A 13,215-nucleotide genomic window follows, 5' to 3' on the forward strand; every position below is an offset into this window, starting at 1 on the left:
CCCGCAATCGGCCTCCGACATCCGGAGGAAGCTGCAGAAACTTGAAGGGTTTGCAGGCATGAGCATCACACAGTTAATGGAGGTGGCCCACAAGGTGTATGTCAACCGGGACCAGACTGCTCAGAGGGAGAAAGATCAGAAGATGAAGAAAAAGGCTGCCCTCCTGGCTGCTGCCCTTGGTAGACCCAACCAGTCCAAGCGGCCCGGTTCCCCATGAAAGGGGGGAACCAGGGGACGGGTACCCCTGGCAAGAGACCAGTGTGCCAATTGCAAGGGGTTTGGCCACTGGAAGAATAAATGCCCCCATGAGAGAAGTCACCTGTCACAAGGGAGTGCCCCGTCCAGAACTACTGAAGAGAAATCGGAAGGCCAAGAGCTAGTGGGATTTGCTGGCATTGACTCCGAGTTGGGCCGATTGGGTTCCTTCACTCTTGGCCCTCGGGAACCTATGGTCAGGATGAAAGTAGGGGGCCAACAAATGACATTCATGGTGGACACTGGGGCAGAACACTCAGTTGTGACAACCCCCGTGGCCCTGCTTGCAAAGCGAGAAACAGTTATACTTGGAGCTACTGCGACTTGGGTAGCCAGACCCTTTTGCCAGTCCCGGGTATGCCAAATGGGGGGCCATCAGATAAGGCACGAGGTCCTCTACATGCCAGAATGTCCAGTGCCTCTCTTGGGACGGGACTTGCTGAGCAAACTTGGGGCACAGATCGCCTTCCATTCTGAAGGAGCTGCGAATCTCAGGCTCAGCACTCTGGGGACAGCCCTTTTAGTGGCAGTCACCCTGGCGCGAGAGGCGGAGTAGAGGTTATATGAGGAGGCCATGGAGGAGCAAAATCCCACTGAGTTCCGGCAAGGTTTCCCGCTGGTCTGGGCAGAAGATAACCCCCCGGCCTTGGGCACCAGCATGCCCCTCTAGTGACTGAGGTGAAGCCTGGTGTCCAGTCAGTCAGGAGATGGCAGTACCCCCTCTCCAAGGAGGCACAAAAAGGGATACGGGAACACATCAAGAGGCTTAAGCGGGAAGGGATATTGGTGGAGTGCCAATCTCCTTGGAACACGCCGCTCCCTCCCCATCAAGAAGCCAAACGGAGGGTATCGCCCTGTCCAGGACCTGTGACTGGTCAACGACGCCACAATGACCCTCCACCTGGTGGTCCCAAATCCGTACACCCTCCTGGGACTCATTCCACCAGATGCCGCCTGGTTCTCTTGTCTAGACCTAAAAGATGCATTCTTTTGCCTGCGACTGGCTCCAACGAGCCAACTGCTGTTCGCTTTTGAATGTGAAGACCCCCAGACAGGAAGAAAGACCCAGCTCACCTGGACGCGGCTGCTACAAGGGTTCAAGAATTCACCAACCCTGTTCGGGGAAGCCTTGGCTACAGACCTAGACTCCTTCCCACAAGAAGAGACTCGCTGTGCACTGCTGCAATATGTTGATGACCTTCTCCTAGCGGGAGTAACTAGGGAGGACTGTGAACAAGGGACCCGCTGTCTCTTGCAGTTACAGATAAATGATATAAGGTTTCCTGGAAGAAGGCACAGATTTGCAGATAGCAGGTCAAGTATCTGGGCTTCCACATCACCCACGGGCACCGCACACTGGGGCACAAGTGCAAGCATACCATCTGCACCATCCCAAGGCTGACGAAGCGGAGGCAGCTGCAGGAGTTCCTCGAGGCGGCAGGATTCTGTCGCATATGGATACCAGATTTCTCCCTGAAAGCTAAGCCGTTGTATGAGGCATTACAGGACCTGATAGTGGGGAACTAGAATGGACTGAAAGCCAAGAGGAGGCTTTTCAAGAACTGAAAGACTTGCTTAAGAAGGCCCCCGCATTGGGCTTGCTGGATGTCACCAAGGACTTCAACCTGTTTGTGCACGAGAGGAAGCAGGTAGCTATGGGTGTACTGACGCAGACTGTGGGTCCCTGGCAGAGGCCAGTAGCCTATCTGTCCAAACGGCTGGACTCGGTAGCGTTGGGATGGCGCCTTGCCTGCGAGCACTGGCGGCAACCGTCTTGCTAATCAAGGAGGTGGACAAGCTTACACTTGGGCAAAACATCTGTGTGCAGGTCCCGCACGCAGTAGTGGCTTTGATGAACACATCGGGGCACCGATGGCTATCTAGCAGTCAGCTGGCGCAGTACCAGGGACTGCTGTGTGAAAACCCACGAGTCACCATCGAGACTGTGTGGACCTTAAACCCTGCCACCTTCCTTCCTACTGGGCCAGGGCCCCCGGACCATGACTGTGCCGAGGCTGTGGAGGAAGTCTATGCAAGCTGGCCGGACTTGAAAGATAGTCTGTTGCTGGCGTCCGACCTGGAGCTATATAAGGACAGCAGCAGCTACACCCAGGGTGACAAACGGTTGGCTGGCTACGCAGTCACCACAGAGAGTGAAGTCATCATGTCAGCCCCTCTGCCTCAGGGATGGTCAGCCCAGAGGGCAGAGTTATGGGCACTCATCCAAGCTCTCGGGTATGCCCAAGACAAAAGGGCCAATGTATACACAGACTCCAAATATGACTTTGCTACGGTGCACGTACACGGGGCAATCTACAAGGAGAGAGGGCTATTGACCGCGGGTGGAAAAGAAATCAAGAATAAGGAAGAAATTCTTCAACTATTGGAAGCAGTGTGGGCACCAAAGGAGATTGCAGTCATTCATTGCAGGGGACACCAGAGGAGCACAGACTCAGTCACCAATGGTAACCATCTGGCAGACCAAGCAGCAAGGCAAGCAGCCAGTATGGGACAACCAGAGGATCCCACCAAATGCCACATTCTCCTGGCCCCTGATTGGCCAGAGAAACCCAGGTACACACCAGAGAAAGACCAATGGGCAGAGCAGGAACAGGCCAAGAAAAATGCAGATGGATGGTGACATTTGCCCAACCAAACTGTCTTCATCCTGGGAAAGCTGGCCTATCCCATTGTGTCACGGTATCACAATCTGACTCATCTGGGAAAAACAGCCCTCACCCAGCTGCTTGCCCGATACTATTATATAGCCAAACTCCCCTCAGTGGTAATGACAGTTAGCACCTGGTGCCAGACCTGTGCCAGGAACAATGCAGTGGCTAAACCAAGGCCAGCTCCAGGAATTCAGCACACTGGGGTGTCCCCATTTGAGGATGTGGAAGTGGATTTCACAGAAATCAAACCAAGCCAGGGATACAAGTATTTGCTGGTTATGATATGTACTTTCTCAAGTTGGGTTGAAGGTGTCCCCATTTGAACTGAGAAGGCCAGAGAAGTAGTGAAGCTCTTGCTGAGAGAGGTCATCCCCCAGTATGGCTTGCCTCTCTCCATCAGCAGTGATAACAGACCCAGCTTCACTGCAGAAGTTACACAGATCCTCTTCAAGGCATTAGGTATTAGTGGAGGTTACACACGGCCTATAGGTCACAGAGCTCAGGGAAAGTAGAGTGCGTGAACCAAACACTCAAGGTTACATTGGCTAAACTCTGTCAGGAGACACAATTACCCTGGGTAGATATGTTAAGCATTGCCTTACTACGGGTAAGATGCACTCCTGGCCCCACTGGGTACTCACCCTTTGAGATCCTATATGGCAGGCCACCCCCCATCATCAAACACCTAAGAGGGGACACTAGGCAGTTGGGAGAATTGAACCTAGACCAACAGCTCCAGGCCTTGACTAAAAGCATGGCCACTATACACCAGACTGTTCAAGAGAGAAATCAAATTGGACTGGGACTCCCAGTCCACCCCTATAAACCCAGGGACCTGGTCTGGGTAAAGGATTGGAGGAAGGAACCCCTATAGCCAACCTGGAAGGGATCCTATACTGTGATATTGGTCACCCCCACTGCGGTCAAAGTTGCAGGTGTCACCCCATGGATCCACCATTCCTGAGCGAAGCGAGCTGAGAAGGATGATGCGACCAGTCATTGGACGGTGCAACAAGGTCAACAGGACCCACTGAAGATCCGGCTCAGACGCTTGTCTGCTAAAAGTTGCCCCTGAACGTGGCTGGACTGAATGGGATCGTTGGTCTGGACTCTTATGGGAATTGTACTTGGGGCCTTTGCCCCAAGAGACTGGACTAACTTGCTTTGGTAATCCTTTTCTGGGTTTACATGGGGTACCTCTGTGTTCTTGGTTGGGGCTCTCTGGGGAAGAATATATAAACCAATCAGGAACTGTAACTACCAAAGTCAAAGGGCTAAAAGATCCTTCTGATGGTAACTATGGAACCCAGCTTGCCCAATGCAGTTATTACATTCATAGAGAGGTTGATGCCTCTGTGTAAACTGATAAGGGCATCAAAATGGGGGAATGACAGGGAAAATGTTGGGCACTGGGACGTGGCCGCTTGCCGCCTCCCCATTGCTCCGCATCTCTGTGGGCCAGCGCTGCACATGGCCAGTTGGAGGACGTGCTGCTGGGGCCGAGCCATGAGGCAGAGCCGCCCGAGGTGCCGAGGCGTGCCGCCAGGTCCCCGAGTGCTGGAATGCCCCCGGGGTCCGCGTGCCACTGCCTGCTTTTGGCTGGGCTGCTTGCATGATCCTAATTGGGTAATTTTTGAATCCCACTGTTGTTGATTGGATGTTAAAGCTTGATGCTGATTGGATGTTAAATCTTGCAGTTGATTGGACACTTTTTGAGCCCTACCAAGGGTATAAAAGCAGGAGGAGAACAAGGAAGGGGGGCCGGAAGATCAGGAGACAGGAAGAGAGCTATAACACATGCTGTGCTGAGCCTGCTGGCTGAATAAAAGGCTGTTCTCCGACTCTTCGTGTGCTGCTCCATTCTTTCCCCGGTCAAGAGCTGTAGTCTAGCTGCAACAACAGGAATCTCTTAGGTACAGATGGGGCCAGCAGCGTCATCAGCTGCAGTGGAACAGCAGTTGCCTGAAGCTGACTGTGTCCCTTTAAAACCTTTGTATTTCTGCTTACTGTTAGGACAATGACATTTCAGATAAGATTGTCCATCCTCCTGATTTCCTGGCTAATTAATAAACTCCTCTTTCCTTCTCTTCAAATGCCTGTCTCCATTCTTCTGATGTGGCCTTGAGGACAAGTGTGAAGCTCTAGGTGACACTAGCTTGGAAGCTGCGTAGGATGGTGGAAAGACCTTGGGCTCTGTCTCAGCTTGACCTGCCGGGTGGCGTGGCCGTCAGAACTCAGGCTCCAGGGCTAGACTGCCTCAGCTCCCACCCCAGCTCCACGCTTACACTCCACAGTGTGACTCTGGCCTCGGTTCCTTGTGCCTCATTTTCCTTTTCTTTCAAACAGGCATAATGATGATACCCACTGCTTAGGACCTTTGGAAGAGGCAGATAAGCCATACAAATGCTCAGAACAGTGAATGCCTGGCACAGGGCAAGTACCTGCTGAACGTGAGCTGCTATTCTTGTGGCTGTGTGGCTTTAGGCATGTCATTTAAACCCCACCTGTCATTCAACCTCTCATTTAACCTCTCATCCTTCCTCACTAGGTTGCTTTTTTTTTTTTTTTGGATTGTGAAACTTTATTAATAAGGACTTCTGTTCCAAAGGTTTATGCCAATCACATTTACAGTACATAAAATACCAACACTTTCTTGTTAAGAATACAGAAACTCTAGCCATTGTATTGATGCTGACTTAAATAGAAGCCTCTACACAAGGCAAGAGTCCATATCTGAAGAATTTAACCACTCTAAGATATCTACAAAAAGTCCATTCAACGACCTCCTTTAAAGATGTTAGAAGCCCAAGGAAGTTAGCTTTTGTGGGAGGTTAATATGCACATTTTATTTAACAAACATAATGTACAACAACTAACAGAACTGTGTTCCCAGGAGAATTAAGACTATGTATACCTGGATTAGCACCTAGAAAGTATGTAGAAAATAAAGAAGAAGAGGAAAGCTTTCTACTGAAATCATTTGGGCCTAGGTTATCCTAAGAGAAGATTCTTGCTGGCATCTGATAGTAACTCATTACCTTCCATGTGAGCCTGGTGACCAGCTGACTCGGTTAACTGCTTTGTGTCTTCAGTGCTTTATGATATTAGATGTGTTGAGCTTGATAGATTTTATACGTAAATTTAAATAAAAGATTACTGGAAAAATAAGAGAACCTTTCTCAACTGCTTGTGTGAAGTGACACTGTTCACAAATGGTGCCCTGGGGAATCACTCACAATTTCATGAGTACACTTGCATAATCTGTAGAAGTCACTGATTGGAAGAATCATCATCAATGGTATATTTAGGTTGTGAGGATCCATTAGGATTAGAAAAGGTTCTACAAGGCAGGTAGCCATAGAGTCTCGCTAAATGAGATATTTTACTCATAAGTTAACATTATACTGTGCATTTAATGCAATATTCTTTGGTTACATCATATTAACCACTAGAAGGATAACTCCCTATCTTGCAAAAGACATCAGTGGTTCTTAACTGGGGGTGATTTTGCCCCCAGGAGACATTTGGCAATGTCTGGAGATCATTTTTCACAGCCGTGAGGGGTGCTACTGGCATCTAGTGGGTATAAAGAGCAGGAGCGCTGCTAAACATCCAACAATGCACGGGGCAGTCCCCACAACAAAAAAATTCTCAGGCCACTAAGGTCAATAGTACCAAGATTGAAAAGCCCTGAAAGAGGTTTATATAACATGCGTCTGGGCTGTCCGCACAGTCAAAAGTACACGATGGAGGCTGCATGGCATGTCCTGCAGTCATGTTACAGCTCTGAGGGATTCCCCATCAACTGTCACCATCAGAGTCCCCTTCATTCCTGTCTTCCGTCCCAGACCCAGGGCCAGCTTCTTCTCATCAAAGAACTCCACAAAGACTCCCTGAATCAATGCAGGAAAGAGATGCTAGAAGCATGGCTTCAAAGTCTTCCACTGACTTTATTGAACAACGATTTTAAGTGGCCTAAAAATTATTCTGAACCTTTACTGTGTTGCAGTCTCTGACTATATAGGACCTCAAAGTTAGGGCTAATATATTGTTAATAATGGAGCCCACATTTTAAGGGCAGTATGTCTAAACACTTTAGATTCATTTAATGGGGAAAACAAAATGGTGCTAAAGGCAAACATTCAATATACTTCATTTTAAACTAAATAAAATAAAATGCCATGCACAGCAGACACATTCCTTTTTTTTTACATATTTACAATTTTACATATTTACTTATCAATATATCCTCTATCTTTACAATTATAAAATTAATTCAAACTGTGGAACAGTGGTACCATTGAATTCCCTTAAACATACACTTTGTAGCATTCATTCGTTTTATCCTTTAAAAAGCAATTATTTATCCAAAACCAAACCATAGTCAATGCCACAGAGGAAGCACATAGGAAAATCATGGAGGAAAAAAAGATTTAAACAAATTTTCACACAAGCCTTAAATGAATGTATTTCAGTAACTCAAATAAATAGTATTTTATTATTAACTAAGCTTCCCCTGCCAGGAATAACAAAACAATCCTCCCAAACTGTACCTTTAAAAATGATCTGATATCTGTAAGCAATTAAGTTATGTTCTAGATCCCAATCAGTGGACTGTAGTAAGGGCTACCTACAATTTAGGCTCAAATAAATACTATCCATGTAAATTTTTATCATCCTGCATAAACCTGAGGTTGCAATGGTGGAGGAAGTTTATCATTTTCAACATTTTCAGAGTCAATAGCTGCTAGTGGTTGATTTGGAGGCTTAATTTCAAGTGGATACTTCTCAACAATGTCTTGAACTTCTTTTGCAATTCCATCTGTCCAATCTATTAGGTCTTGTTCAAGTTTCTTGGCTTCATTCATGATCCTTTCCTGTCGCTCATTCAACTGAGACAGGAGATCCAAGTTCTTGTACATTTGCTTAACACCTAAGCAAGCATCAGGGGACCAACTCTCAGATTCTTGCTTCCTCGGGGAGGTCTGGCCAGACATGTAGCGGTCAAAATCCTCCTGACTTAAATTCAAAGACTGGGCATCTAATTTCTCAATGAAGGCCACAGCGCACCACAGATTGGTGAAATAGTAGCCATCCTCGCCCGTCATCAGGCGGCTCGGGTTGCAGAAGCGGGTGATGTACTGGATGTTGGACTGAAGGCGTGGCGGGTTGCCCTTCAGAACAATGTAGATGAGGGTGGGCAGGAAGTCATCTGCTGAAGCTGGCTCGTTCTTGGTGATCTTGATGGCATTGAAGATGTGCTTGCTGCACTTGGTGATGCAGGCCAACTTATCTCGAGGCACACGCTTCGAATCCATTTCAATGATATCTGTAATTGCTTTCACCACCATATCAGATACTTCTGGAATTTCTTCATTAACAGGGACACAGAGCATCTGAGGTGTAACCCAGTACAGGGCTCTGATCCTCTTTTGAATGGCAAGATCTTTCTTCTCATCGTCAGTAGTTTCTGGACAGAACACGTATTTATAGAGACGAGTCATGATGTACTTTTCGATCTGATCCATTATCTTCTCAACTCATTCTGGAGGCACTTTTCCACGAGCCTGCATTCTTTCAGCCACATTCTGGTAAAAATCCTGAGTACATTCTGACTGTTCCTCGATGCTTAACTCCCTTTTGTAATGCATTGCTTCCAAAAACAGCTTGGTCTGTTTATAGATTTCTTGGCCTGTCTTGTGGAAGGTCTTGAGAAATTCTATGAACTCCTTAGACACTCTATCCGTTTCAATGCTGGTTTGCCGGTTTATGGAAGGACTGGGAGCTTTTGCTTCATGAATTTCTGCCTTCTTTGATCCAGCCCTGGAGGAAGCACTGAAGAACTTCTTCACTGTGGTAACCTTGCGGGTCTTCTCATTGGTTTTCTTTTCTTCAAACTTGGAAAATGTGAGGGATTGGGCCCCTTGGTTGCTCTGACTGCTGGCAAAGGCTTCCTCCTCCTCCTGCTGAAGCCGCTCTGCCAGTTCCCAATCCTCTTGAATCTGCTTCTGCCTGGCTTTGTGGTTCTCCTCCCTCCAGCACTTGGAGCAGAAACCCTGCCAAGCAGGGTTGCCGTAGTAACCACATCCTTTCTTGCATAGGAGCTCCGATTGATCCACATGAATTCCTCGGCGTTCAGACTTTAGGCTCATCTTCTTCCTGCTCGCCTGCGGCTCCACCGGCCTTAGGACCGCCGACCTCCCCGCGTCGCTCGAGTAGGTCTCACTAGGTTGCTTTAAGGATTCAAAATCCTGACCACACAGTTTGCTTGGTTCTTTCTAGGGTAATAGTGATGTTTTCCAAGGAAACACTTAGCATGTGCCAGGCATTTTAGCTTTGACCTTAATTACCACACTTAGTTATCACAACAACCATGTGAGGAGGTGATAGAGGGAAGCAAGTCTCCCTAGCTTATGAGGAAATTGGGGGTCAGATAGATTGCAAGTGGCCCAAGGGGCACAGACTAAATGTCTGAGCCGAGATTTAATGTCTTATTTCTTTTTCAAATATTGCCATTGGAGTGGGTCATGGCCAGTTGTTTGTAAATCTGGGGACTGTTCCTTCATTGTCACATGGCTTGAGACTGATTCTTGTACAATGAGCTATCATCCAACTGCAGTGAGAATAGCTTTCATCCAAAAGTCCCGAAACAAGAGAGGCTGGCGTGGACGGGGAGAGAAAGGAACACTCATACTCTGCTTGTGGCACTGCAATCTAGTGCAGCGTGCATGGAAAGTACTATGAAGATACCTGAAAGAACTAAAAGTAGATCTTCCATTTGATCCAGCAATCCCACTCCTGGGTATTTACACAAAGGACAAAAAATCATTTTATGACATAGATACTTTCACTTTATAAAGCAGCAGAATTGACAATGGGAAAGATGTGTCAAGAAGGCAAGTGGCCGTGAGTAGGGGAGTGTGTGAATAAAGTGTGGTATGTGTGTAGCACGGAGTGGTAGCGAGCCATAAGGAAGAGGGTGGGTGAGCACGTGTGTGTGAGTGTAAAGCAGGGTGTGAAGTGCAGTGTGGGCATAGGGTGTAAAGAAGGAGCAGAGCAGTGAGGAGCGCGTGTTAAGTGCGTGTTGAGCATGGGTGTGTGTGTAGGGTGGTGCAAGTGCAGGGCAGTGCATGAGGGGTGAGGTGAGGGTGAGGAGGGTGTGGGCGTGTTGTGAGGTTAGGGGTGTAATGCAGAGAGTGTGTGTTTTGTGCGTGGTTGTGAGTGTGAGTTGTGGTGTGTGAAAGTATTTGATATGAGGAAGAGTTTTGTAGGTGGGAGTAATGATGAAGTGCAAAGAGAAGAGTGATTGAAAAGAATTTTTTTTTTTTGGTATTGAAAAGAGGGGAAGGGGTAGGGGGATTTGCAAGCACTTCATCTTTGCGATTGCAGTTTCTCATTTTTTTTTGTGGAGACAGAGTGTCACTCGGCGTCCTGGGCAGAGTGCAGTGAGGGCGGGTCACCACAAGCTCCAGGTCCTGGGCTGTGAGCGATCCTTCTGCCTCAGCCTCCCAGGTAGCTGGGACTACAGGCGCTTGCCAGAGCGCCCGGCTGTTTTGTGTTTTGTGTATTTTTTTTGCCTTTTTTACTTTTTTTTTTAGATTTAGAGACGGGGTCTGACTGTGCTCAGGCAGTGTTCAGGCTGGTGTCGAACCCCTGAAGCAGCAGCTATCCGCCCGCCTCGGCCTCCCAGAAAGCTAGGACGACAGGCGTGAGCCACCGCGCCCGGCCGGCGTGACGCGTGTTCCCAGTGCTGAAAGCTTCGGTGTGACGAGGAGCGCTCTGCTGCCCCCTTGCAACTCACCGGCTTCCTACATGCAGCTTCCACTTAGAAAATAAAAGTGCAATTAGCTTGGGCAGCACATGTACTAAAATAGGAAGAATACATAGAAGATTAGCATCGCCCCTGTGCAAGGAGGAGGCGCAAATCCGTGCAGCCTTTTAAAAAAATGAATATAAAAATAGATAAAAAAGAAGAAAACGTTGACTGTTCTGTTACAGTCATTTCCCTCCAGGAAAGTTGTTGTCTAGGCAGAGACAAGGAAATATGTGATTTGGGTTGACTGTTGTTGCTGCTTTTTGTTTTTTGGGTATTTTTAATATAGAGAAGAATATGGATATGGGTATATCTTGCAGCAACAAGGGTCTTTAGATGGTGGTGGCCATTGGGTCAGGTGTTAAGTGATGAGTAAGTGTTTTCCAGGCTAGCCTCACTCCTGTAATGCTAGAACTCCTGTAATGCTAGAACTCTGGGACCCAAGGTGGGAGGATCGATTGAGGCCAGGATTTCTAGACCAGCCTTGGATCAGAGAGAATGACTGATAAACAAAAGGCAACAAGGTGTTTTCTGTCTTTTTAAAACATCCCCCAGTTGGAAGAATATACCATGCTCATGGGTGTGCAGAATCAACATTGTTAAAATGTCTATACTACACAAAATGACCTATAGAGTCAATGCAATCCCTATCAAAATACCATCATCATTTTTCACAGATATAGAAAAAATAAGTTTACGCTTCATATGGAACCAGAGAAGACTCCATATAGCAAAATCAATCCTAGGCAATGAAAAAAAAAAAATAGGAGGTATCAATTTACCAGACTTCAAACTATACTACAAGGCTATAGTCATTAAAAGAGCTTGGGACTGGCACAAGAACAGGGACATTAACCAGTGGAACAGAACAGAGAACCCAGATATAAAACCATCCTCATATAGCCAAATAATCTTCGACAAAGCAGACAAAAACATCCACTGTGGAAAAGAATCCTTATTCAATAAATGGTGCTGGGAAAACTGGATAGCCACATGTAGAAGACTGATACAAGACCCACACCTTTCACCTCTGACAAAAATCAACTCACGCGGGGTAACAGACTTGAACCTTAAGTGTGAAACTATTAGAATTCTAGAGGAAAATGTTGGAAATACTCTTCTAGACATTGGTCTAGGCAAAGAATTTATGAAGAAGACCCCAAAGGCAATCACAACAGCAACAAAAGTAAACAAATGGGACCTGATCAAATGAAAAAGCTTCTGCATAGCCAAAGAAACTGTCAAGAGAGCAAACAGACAACCCACAGAATGGGAGAAAATTTTTGCAAGCTACACATCTGATAAAGGGCTGATAACTAGAATCTATTTAGAACTCAGGAAAATCATCAAGAAATAAATGAAACAACCCTATCAAAAAATGGGCAAAGGACATGAAGAGAAACTTCTCAAAAGAAGACAGAATAATGGCCAACAAACATATGAAAAAATGTTCAGCATCTCTAATCATCAGGGAAATGTAAATCAAAACCACAATGAGATATGACTTAACTCCAGTGAGAATGGCCTTTATCAAAAGTCCCCAAATGATAAATGTTGGCGTGGATGCAAAGAGAGAGGAACACTCCTACACTCCTGGTGGGACTGCAAACTAGTTCAACCCCTGTGGAAATCAATATGGAGATACATTAAAGCGATACAAGTAGATCTACCATTTGATCCAGCAATTCCACTACTGGGCATCTACCCAAAAGATCAAAAGCTACTTTATGAAAAAGACACCTGCACTCAAATGTATATAGCAGCACAATTCACAATTGTAAAGTTGTGGAAACAACCCAAGTGCCCATCAATTCATGAGTGGATTAATAAAATGTAGTATATGTATACCATGGAGTACTATTCAGCTTTAAGAAACAATGGTGATATAGCACCTCTTGTATTTTCCTGGATACAGCTGGAACCCATTCTACCAAGTGAAGTGAAGTATCTCAAGAATGGAAAAACAAGCACCACATGTACTCACCAGCAAATTGGTATTAACGGATCAACACCTCAGTGGACATATAGGAATAGCATTTATGGGGTGTCAGGCAGGTGGTCGGGGAGGAGGAGATGGGTATATAGAAACACAATGAGTGAGATGTGCAACATTTGGGGGATGGTCACGCTTGAGGCTCTGTCTCAAAGGGGGAGGGGGGAAGGTATAATATACATAACCCTAACACTTGTACCCCAACAATACGCTGAAATAAAAAAAAAAGACAATTGGTCTCAATGGAAAAGAAGAGAGGAAAGTATTTTGCTACATTGCCTATTTGTCCAGGAAGAAGTGCTGTGCTTGCTGCTGGAAGACAGGACAAAAATCAAGAACCTGGACACAGAAAGCGCATCCGTTCATGGCCAACCACACAAAAGAGGCCCTGACTTCAGATCTTGGGAATAACTAAGTGAAAGCAAAGGCACTGAAGTCAGACAGCTCTGGGTTTGAGTCTGAGGCAGATCACAAGATGGAGT

The 13,215-nt window shown here is 46.5% G+C and overlaps 1 non-coding gene and 1 pseudogene across 1 annotated transcript; one reads left to right on the forward strand and one right to left on the reverse strand.

Annotated features, from left to right (window-relative positions):
- Window positions 1-7,118: 7,118 nt before the first annotated feature.
- On the reverse strand, window positions 7,119-9,150 carry LOC105857306 (rab5 GDP/GTP exchange factor pseudogene; annotated as a pseudogene).
- A 1,615-nt stretch (window positions 9,151-10,765) lies between these two features.
- Window positions 10,766-10,875, forward strand: LOC142866080 (U6 spliceosomal RNA). The gene has a single exon (XR_012916148.1). It is a non-coding gene; the product is annotated as a U6 spliceosomal RNA (small nuclear RNA).
- The last annotated feature ends 2,340 nt before the right edge of the window (window positions 10,876-13,215 follow it).

Source organism: Microcebus murinus, chromosome X, assembly GCF_040939455.1.
Source record: "Microcebus murinus isolate Inina chromosome X, M.murinus_Inina_mat1.0, whole genome shotgun sequence".
NCBI classification, from domain to species: Eukaryota; Metazoa; Chordata; class Mammalia; order Primates; family Cheirogaleidae; genus Microcebus; species Microcebus murinus.